This window comes from Chelon labrosus, assembly GCF_963514085.1.
Source record: "Chelon labrosus genome assembly, chromosome: 12".
NCBI lineage: Eukaryota > Metazoa > Chordata > Actinopteri > Mugiliformes > Mugilidae > Chelon > Chelon labrosus.
The window spans coordinates 3,426,009-3,435,967 of record NC_140345.1 but is presented as its reverse complement, the minus strand read 5'-3'; the positions used below and the strand labels follow the sequence as shown (position 1 = coordinate 3,435,967).

At 38.4% G+C, this 9,959-nt stretch overlaps 1 protein-coding gene across 1 annotated transcript in view; it reads left to right on the top strand.

The window, feature by feature from the left end:
• The first annotated feature begins 228 nt into the window (after positions 1-228).
• Positions 229-9,959, top strand: part of plekhf2 (pleckstrin homology domain containing, family F (with FYVE domain) member 2) — a 28,392-nt gene continuing 18,661 nt past the window's right edge. Inside the window, exon 1 of the mRNA XM_084557264.1 lies at positions 229-365. The gene's annotated coding sequence lies outside the window, so the exon portion shown is untranslated. The remainder of the gene's footprint in view (positions 366-9,959) is intronic.

Sequence of the window (9,959 nt, the reverse complement as noted above, 5' to 3'; positions counted from 1 at the left end):
CGAGCTCAACAAATTAATAATCAGTTAAAATAATAAAGCAATAAAGTAAAGTTAATAAAGTAAACTATCAAAAACTTGACAGCCAATATTGTTAATAGTAAATATTCAAGCTAATGTGCATCAGAATTGTACAGTAATTCAGTAAATGCACCATTCATTGAATATTTACCGACGGTCCAGTGCGCCATGAACGCAGCGCGGCGCTGCCATGTTGTTGTTTTATTTTCTGGGCAGTAGTTTCAAGCTGCTCTGCGGTTAAATCGAGCACTTTCAGAGGGGGAGACTCTGCTTTACTCACATTATCTGGAATACAGCGGAGCTTCGAGTCATTGCAAAAGTTACTGGACTTCAAGCGCTGCCGTCGGGTATGTATTTATTTAGTTTTTATTTCATTTAAAAGTCACATCTGTTGCTCTTCTGTCACTCTTTTGCTAGGACTAGCTGTGGTTTGCTCCGTGGATTGGAGCTACTTTTTCCCATTCATGCTAACAGGGAGATAGCTGTTCAGCGAAACCGCTCTCCGTCGACTTTTCTTACATTGTAAACTTAAAAGTAAAATACTCGACAGTTCATAATAGCTAAGAGGACCAAATAGAGTTGAGTTAGCTGTGACACAGATAGCGTTAAATGAGTGCCGTTTGGGAAGCTAACTTTTGAGCTAGGTGGCTAACGCTGCCAGCTGACATCGGTTTGACAAACTTGGCTCATAACTCGAAAAGTTACGGAAACCTTGAATCAAATTGTGTGTAAAAGTCTTAATATAAAATGAAAAAGCAGTTCACACGTGTCTCGCTTCTGTTCGCTCCACTTAGCCTGTGGGATGAAGTCATTGTGGTTTATTTATTTATGCCAGTGGAGGACAGACTGGAAACGCAGCATTTATCGAGTCCTCGCCGGTTTAAATGACAATGCTTGATAACTGATTAATAACTTTTCCAAGAAGTACAAAGTTTAAAACTTCTCTGCGTGTACTCCAGCCGCCTTTACCCTCACCGTGCAGGTAGCCTGCAATCAGTTCGAGGTCCGTACTCTATTATTACACCCTTGTGGAAGTGAATGTGTGATCCTGAAAGCTGGTGAAACTTTTTCTACCACAAAAAGGGAAGTTTGTAAGTCTTGTCATTTCTGAGTTTCTTCAAATCCTCACTTATTTTCAGCTGACTTGCCTTTTAACATTGTGCGATGAAAGTAAATGGCTTGCTCACATTTATTTCGCCATGCACTAATTATCCATTTACATTCAGTAACATTGTTCCTTAGTTTAAGAAATTAGTTCTTGACTGCTGTGTGGGATAATCCAAAGCCACAAGGTTTCATTTTACAGCTAATGATGGTTTTCATTTATAACGAATAGACTAACTAGTCTGTTCGTTGCAAATGAGTCAGTAAAGTTATTAAAGCTGAAATTTACACCTCCTAATCTCTTATTTTATCCAAGTAATGGCCGTGACACACCAAGCCGTAGGTTGGCCATTGGGCCAGTGTGTCTCTGAGCATCAGTGGCTGTAATCAGACCCTTGGTGGTGGTGGAACACGTCAGTCAGAGAGATCCCTCAGACTTGCTGATCGGCTTAGCGAACCAGTGCACAAGAAGATGAAGGGCAAAAATGATCTAATTTGAACATTGAGATACACAAATATCTTCTAGAATGAATAATTGGCAGACGAGCTGATCAGCATGGTTCAGGAGGGCCTTACTGGTGCCGCAGCAAATAGTTGCGCTTCCTATTTTCCCCCCTTTCAAATGACTAATACGGCCTTATGCCACCTGCTGGTATGAAGAGTTCATTCCTGTCTTGGAGATTCAGGACCTCCTGTGCCTGCTGACCATTGGTTGTTGTCTTTGTGGTGCATTCAGGTTTTAAGTTTTTGGTCTTAGACAGTGGCAACGTGAGGCGATGTCACAGTTGGCTTCCGTTGTGCGTCTTTGGTGTTGGTTTGGTGTGTCCATACCTTAACAGTTCAAAATATTAAGAAAATTAGGGACTTATGGCATTTGATTGTCTCAGAGCAACAGAGTGGCTGATATTTACAACAAATAAATAAATAAATAGCTTTATTTTGTGTTGATATATTACTGAAGTTAAATCAGCTCATAGTCTCAGTTTACTGTCATTGCTACTGCTTCTTCTTCACTCATGCCTAAAATAAAAAAGTAATAATTTGTTAGTTATTTGATTGGTTTATCTAATAATGGCTATTTATTCTACTGTAATGACTTCTGTCTTTTATGGGTTCTGTGTCATTGTATCATGCTGGTGGGTTTCCTGTTAACTAATCTAGTCATTGTATTGTTCTGTATCTGTGTCATGCCATTCAGTTGATGATTATGGATTTGGAACTGTTGGGCTAAAGAAGCCATTTGAAACATTACCATGTTTTTTTATGGACTACTTATTAGTCAACGTGTTATTACATACATTTAACCAATAAACTTATAAATTTTTGCAGCTGTACATGCTCTTGGTTGATGTCAGATTTCGAACTTATTATTCAGCGCACTAAATAAAAGGTTGTACTTCTGTGAGAGAGAGAGAGATTTTGCATCTCTGCAGGAAGACAAAATTAAAGGAAGTGGTGGTTGAGATGAGATAAAAATTGATCTTGTTAATAAAAGCGTGTTGTGTACAAATTGGCGGGTCTAGTGCTGCTTGGTTATTAAATTGGTGAAATTCTGTGTTTAGAGTTAAAGCTTTCAGTCTTAGGCCAAGAGACTATTCACCAGAATACTTGGCCCGTGACTAAGACCCAACAATAAGATTTTAAATCTGACAAATTGTCTCAAGACCACTAGGGCTGCAGTATTGATTATTATGGTTTTCTTTATTATAATTGAGACTAAGGTGAGACTATTTAAAATGTCGGAGACTTGACAGCCAGTACTGCTCTTACATCATCTGTCTTTGGAGGATTTTCACTTTGCACTTCCTTAGAGGACTGAAAAAAGGAGGCTGGGTAGGAATTTAACATCACGTTAGTAAATGAAGAACTGAAAGGGAACTTCTGATTACTAATACCCAAGTAAAAGAAACTGTCACTTTCCGTTTCCAGTCCAGATGAGATGGTAAAGGTAAATAAATTAACACCCTCTTCTTACCAGCAAAGTAGATAGTTAAAATGGTTAATCAGCCGTGTCAGCTGGTGAGTTTCCTGTTAACAAATCTATTCAACCAAGTCTTCCTCTTTGTGTCTTAGCGTTGTAAAACTAGTTCTGCCAGAGCAGATGAGGGCGAGGTCAGGTAAAATTAACCACCTGACAGGCCTACTAAGCCTTCTGCCTCACCTCAAGCACAGGGAGTCTGCTCCAGCTTCCTGTGTAATTCAACACCCAGCGCATAATCCAACCGTGTCTCGGTTTATAAATGGATGCAGATTACACAGTTAAGGAGAGTAGGTTACTTCCTGTCTGACACCTCAAACAGATCACAGATAAACAAACAGATTACCAGATAATAGAGTCCCGTTGGATGTTTGTGACAATTAGTGTCATTGCCAAGGAATAAAATCAATAATTTTACTTCTGTTTTATTTAGTGCTTTTTTTCCTCACAGAGATCATGGTAGCATGATTTCCTGTGGTTCGGGGAGGAGGTTGAGATACAGATGTTGACTGGCTGACTATCATGTGTATGTGGGTAGTACAGGAAAAACAACTTGTCCTCCTCTTCTGATGAAGGCTTTTGTGCTGTCACCTATAAATATGAACAGGAAGCTAGCTGCTTTAGCTGGTTTAAATTAGTGTCTATCTGTCCTTGAAGAGCAATCTGCCATCCTGTTGACCTTTCTGAGATTTCTAAAATGTTTTTTACATTTGAAAGGTGTTTAGGTATTCAGTGTAACATTCAATTTGTTAGGTAACGTTGTTGTAAGGTTATTTCATATATTTCATGATTTAAAAAGTAGTGTTAGAATAGTCTCACGCTCCTGACTGGTTGGTTGTTTTTTGTCAGGTCTCTCATTAATTATGTGCATTGACACTGACTTTTTTTTTTTTTTTTTTTTTTTTTTTAAACCCCAACCCTGTAATCCACACTGTTGATCTAATTCAGATTAAACCATTTCACCCACAGTTTTCTCGTTTTGACTTTTGACTCCAAACTTGATAAACAAGGCAACTGTTCTTGTTTTCAGGACGTCCCACTCATTTTAATCTAGTGTGCATGTGTGGAACGTGTCCTTGTGCACGTTCTCTCAGTTGGTGTCTGTGTATAAGCAAGTCAGCTGTTTTGAGTTCGCCAGCTGTCTACAGATGTAGACAAATGTTTGCATAAACCGAATGCCAGACAGCTAAGGTAGTTAAGTTAACAGAGCAAGGCCTAATAAAGGCAGCGTAGAGTCCGAATCTACTTTCAAAATCTACACTTCTCATTTTCTGGCCTCATACCTGGCTACACCATTACTCAATGTAAATGTTTTATAGTAACTCAGTTTCACTTCTGCATTTTTCGCGTGGCCTCATCAGAGGACTTACGCCTCTGTCACTATAGGCTGTTTCTGCCCAATTTTCAGTGGACACCAATTATTTGGCAAACGTTCGTCTGACTAAAAAGCCTTTGACTGACTGTCAGTTTGAATATGCAATTTCATAGAAATGCTCTTTACCAGTTTTGGTCCTGATAGATGCATCCTGATACATCTATCAGGGGTTTTCACTATGTGAACAAAACAAGTGCCTATTTATTTGGTGTGTATGGCAATGTTTGCTGTGTTTTGTATTTAGAGAGAGAGCGATTGAAGTTATACTTGAAAGAAACTGTTTTGTTGAGGGGATGACTACAGTTTGATATATTCGAAACCAAAAATGTTTATACCTTTTTGTGTTACAACAATGACTTTGTCATTTGTCTGTTTATAGGATGCACAAACAAAAATGTTCAAATGCTTGGCATGACATGAAATCAGATTTTATTTTATTTATTTTTTTTGCTTTTTCAAGAAAGTTAATGACTTTTCCATTGAATGCAGGATGAAAAGCCTTCAAGCACAAGGTTGAGAATTAGAGGTAGTTCTTTTTTTTTTCAAAGAATGAAAATGCAGGATAATCAAGGAAAAAATGTAAATGCCATAGCATGTACATTTTTATGCAAAGTTTCAGGTGGAAAAGAGCGATATCAAAATTCACCTCCCGTCCAGTTGTGGGGAAATTAGTGAAACATTTTTATTTCTGCTGGGTAGTTGGACATTTTCACACAGACTACTATAGGGATTGACTCATTTTGGGGGGGCTCAAGCATCCGTTTAAGGAACTGCTCTGTTTTTGAGACGTTCAGGTTTTTCAGCCACTTGTTAACAATGGAACTGGATGGCACTCGGTTTGTGACACACAAGGCAACAACAACAAAACAACTGTTTCCTGTGATCATGTCCCAGTTTGTCAAAAAAATACACAGATCTTGCCGTAAGCAGTTTTATATATAAAACACACAGTCTGTATCGCTGCAAAGAAAGAAACGTGGATCTATCCATGATGCATGGATAAATGCTACTAAAGTCCCTAGAAACAGCATACTATATACAATATATTTTATTTCAGAGCAAACTGTCCCTTTAAACATCCACTGAAAATATAGTATTGTTTAGCTAAATGTTTTCTAAATCTGGACTCATCAGACCACATGACCTTCTTCCATTGCTCCAGAGTCCAATCTTTATGCTTCCTACCAAACTGAAGCCATTTTATCCAGTTAACCTCACTGATTAGTGGTTTTCTTAAGGCTACACAGCTGTTCAGTCTCAGTCGATTGAGTTTCTTTCTCATTGTTCGTGTTGAAATGTTCTTAATTTCACTATTAAACATAGCCCTGAGTTCTACTGCTGTTTTTCTTTGATTTGATTTCACCCAGCATTAGAGTGATCACTGATCACGATCAATCAGGACTTTTTTCTGGTCACATCTCTTCCAGGAAGACAATGGTTCACCACTATCCTTCCAGTTTTTAATAATGCGTTGGACAGTTCTTAACCCAATTTTAGTAGTTTCTCCAATCTCCTTAGATGTTTTCTCTGCTTGATGCATGCCAATGATTTGACCCTTCTCAAACAGACTAACTTCTTTTCCACGTCCACAGGTTGTGTCTTTTGACATGGTTGTTTAAGAAATGAGAAGCTACTTATTGCATCATTTGGGATTAAATAACTTGTTGCCACCCGAAAGATAATCGCCCATGCAGTAATTATCCAATAGGAGGCTCCCACCTTTTTGCTGAGTTAAATCCAGCTGGCAGTGTGATTGTGCATAGATATTCTCGTACAAAAGCCAAAAGATCACTTTCACTTCCTTAAATATTAGGGATGCACCGAAATGAATATTCTTGGCCGAAACCGAAAATGGAGACACAAAAACAAAACAAAAAGAAACGTTTGTCTTGCTGTTTGTTTTGGAAGTGCAGCAGGTAAATGATTAGACTATTTTTTTTTCCAATGGCATTCGATCTACCTGCACTGCCTTAATAATCTACCGGTCGATCGCGATCGGCGTAATGGGCACCTGCACCATCACTGGGAAACTTCCTTGCTTGGATGTTTGGATTTCAGGTGATAAATTAAACCCGACTTTGCAGATGCATGCCTCTTGAAATTTCAGCATCACACGTTTTGCAAATCGCTATCAGTGGATCTTTATATATTTCTAGAATACTTTATATATTGAAATACATCTCGTTTCGGCCGTGTTGTTTGGGTCGTGTTGTCTTTCGGCCAAAAAAACGAAAATGCACTTTTGGGCCATTTTCGGCCGAACATTTTCGGTGGCCGAATATTCGGCGAATCCCTATTAAATATTCAGGTTTGAGCTTTATTAACATTTTGGAATGACCAGGAGTACTGTTGTTGTTAAATAACAAAACTAATCCTCAAAAGTGCAACTTTCCCAATAATTGTGCACGCAGTGTAAATACAAAAGCTGCCTATGCATTGATTGAATACTTCCACTGATAGATACGATAGTAGGTACAATAGTTAACTAGAGTGAACGTCATTATTGACATATATATATATATATATATATATATACATAATAAGCATTGTTTTTGCAAGAATGGATCTATGACAGTGCTATAGAGTTTGAATAGCCAGAGATGCATGTAGTGGAAAGTATTATAAATATGTAGTACTATACATGTAGTTGTGCAATATTTGTTGTGCAAGTGTCTGTCTAAGCTGAAAGTGGCTTGCACAATGCTTGGGTGTTGTACAGGAGTGCCTTGGGTGTGTGTGTGTGTTGATGTTGGGGGGGCTGGTGAGACTTTGGAGCAGGGAGAGTGGGGTGAGTGTTGTTGGAAGCTGTTGCTGAGTCTGTGATTCATAAAATCCTCTGATTGATTTTCTAAACACTCGCCATTTCCTCCATCCTTTCATTAGAAATCCTATGAAACCAAAAAATCTTGCGACACCACGCAACAAGAATGCTTCGTGTGTGATGGAGATCCAAAACATCCACCAACCTTGAGAGCACCATCATTCCTGAAAGCTGATTGGCTTTATTGGGTCCCTGTGAACTGGACTCAGATCAGCTCAGGAAATAAGTAGCAATATCTAGCCTACCTAACGTTTGCAGGTGCATTACTACATCCAGTTACACACCAGATGACATATAATGGTTCCTTATCTGCCACAGTAATAATATTCTGTAGTGTGTGTTATTTTTGAGCGTGATTATTTTCAGATCTTCTAACGTGCAAGTTTTAGATTAGAGGGAAGAATATCTGTCATCTTTCCCCCGTGGTGTGTGAAGCAACCTGATTGCAGTAGAGAGTTGTTTAAAATGACTAAGCATGCCGGCTTTTACTGTACTTTTCTAGATTTGGGCGGGGATATTTCTTTCTGAACGCATGAGTCAGAAAAATGGGAACAATTTACCGGTATGCTGAATGTTCTTTACCGCCGTGTCAGTTATTACTGACCTGCAGCCACTTATCTCTGACGCACAGTTGAGTTGATCAAAGTATACTAGTTACTTTAAGTGCAATAATACCTTTTGTGAGTAAAAAGTCATTAAAAGTGATCAACGTTCAACAAGCTTAAACAAGCAGAAGAGTTCTGTTTTTATTGGTAAGCGCTTAGTAACCTCATCTCTATTTCCTGCATTGAACAAAAAATGGGGTACAAATACACATCTAGGCCTGGACAGAGGTTAAGGGGCATGCAGGTCAAATAAGCAATTTAGGCAAGACATATCTCCAGGTTTAAGATGGCTAGATGTAATTTCAGGGTTTCCCATACCATGTTAATACTGTGGCGGCCCGCCAGGGTCTAATTTACTCCGCCACAGTCTCATAATGAATCAGAAATATTTTTGCACATTTCAAACAACGTTGTGCTTGCGTTATCTTTCCCTGTCGCTCCCGAAAGCATATGAAGCTATTTGTGTTGTTCACTAATAAAATTTTACGTTACCGTGACTTTTTATAACCCGATGTTTCTGCTCTTGATTTTTAGACCATGGAGATTTAAAATTATTTAAAGAGAGTTGATCAAAACCCAAAGGAAACAGCTCCAAATGTAGTGTGAGTTAGCTTAGCTTTGTAAGAGCTAGCTGGCAAAATACATTTTATTTGCTGATACTTTATTTATTCTTACATACATTACATACAGAATGGCACATTTTAACAGCTTATGTTTAGTATTAATGTACATGAACTGCACAGGCTGCTGTTATTTGTTGCTAAATCCCACATCCGCGTTATTACGGTCATTTAAAGGGTCTGATAAAAAACACATGCTCTTATTTGCTCTTATTTCTAATTTTGTGGGAAACACTGAATTTATTTTTTCTTTTTTAGTTTGGGACATAAATTGTTAGTTGTAGCTATTACCAGCTGCTTACATTCTTTTTTTTAAATGTAATATTCTGATAATCAGCATTGTGTCTGTGCCTTCTTTACAGTTACTCTTAGGACTCAATTTGGAGCCTCCTGTTGTTTTGTCTTCTGTTTGGATTGTGTGGAACATTTCAGTGAAGACATTTGAATATATTTGTTTTGAAGGTACATGCAGAAACGCTGTGAATTAACAATGAAGGCATGGAAAATGTACCCCCGAAGCTGAAGCTCGGGTCATAACTTTCTGCTACCTGTTGGGTTTATTTGCACTGGAAAGGCTCAAAGGTTGATCTGCTGCACACATGAGTTCAACAGAATGAGAGGAACAGATGGAGGCCTGTTCAGAGCACATTCCTCAAAAGCTCCATTCTGACGGTCTCATTTTTAACACACACCAACAGTATAGACTAAGCTATAAGAGTGTGTCACTGTGTTTTAAAACTGAGACCATGTACACTCTAAGATGGCTAATAGCTATATACATTTATTGTATAGTTAAACGTTCCACTTGTAGATACTGTATATCTTCTGTTACGATAATCTTTTTGTATCCTGCATTGTAACATGTTGTAGCAGAGGTAGTCAGAGTAGTGAAGTAGTGCAGCAGTAGCTGCAGTAGTCCAATGGGACTAGAACAAACAGTATTTCACATTTCTGTATTTTTGTCATTAACGTATTGTGGAAGTAATGAAAAATACAACAGGACCAGACGGTGTAACTTATGCACGTAGCCTATACTGGTGCCATTTACACCTGTGCACTCGTCAGTCTGGCTCACTCTGTAGAACACTGCCCAGATGCAAAGATTTCAAGCATTCTGTTCTGTATTCTTTGAAGATGCACCTTGTAAATTGTACTAAGTGTGATGGTCCCGGTGTCCTGCAGAGTGTGTGGCCAGGAGGAGATGGAATTTACTAAAATCAAATTACAACTTCTTCAGATGAAGAAAAATTGGAAAAAGCTGTGTAGTTTCCTGTTTGTCACCATCAGCTTTGAACTCTGCTTTGAAATTTTTGCATAAATATACTGAGGACTTTAAAGCATTTCTAGCATAATATACATCTTTATACTTCTTTATACAACATTCAGAAGTGGTGGTACCTAATTTGGCACAGGAAAGTCCGGACTCTTTAGTTTGTAG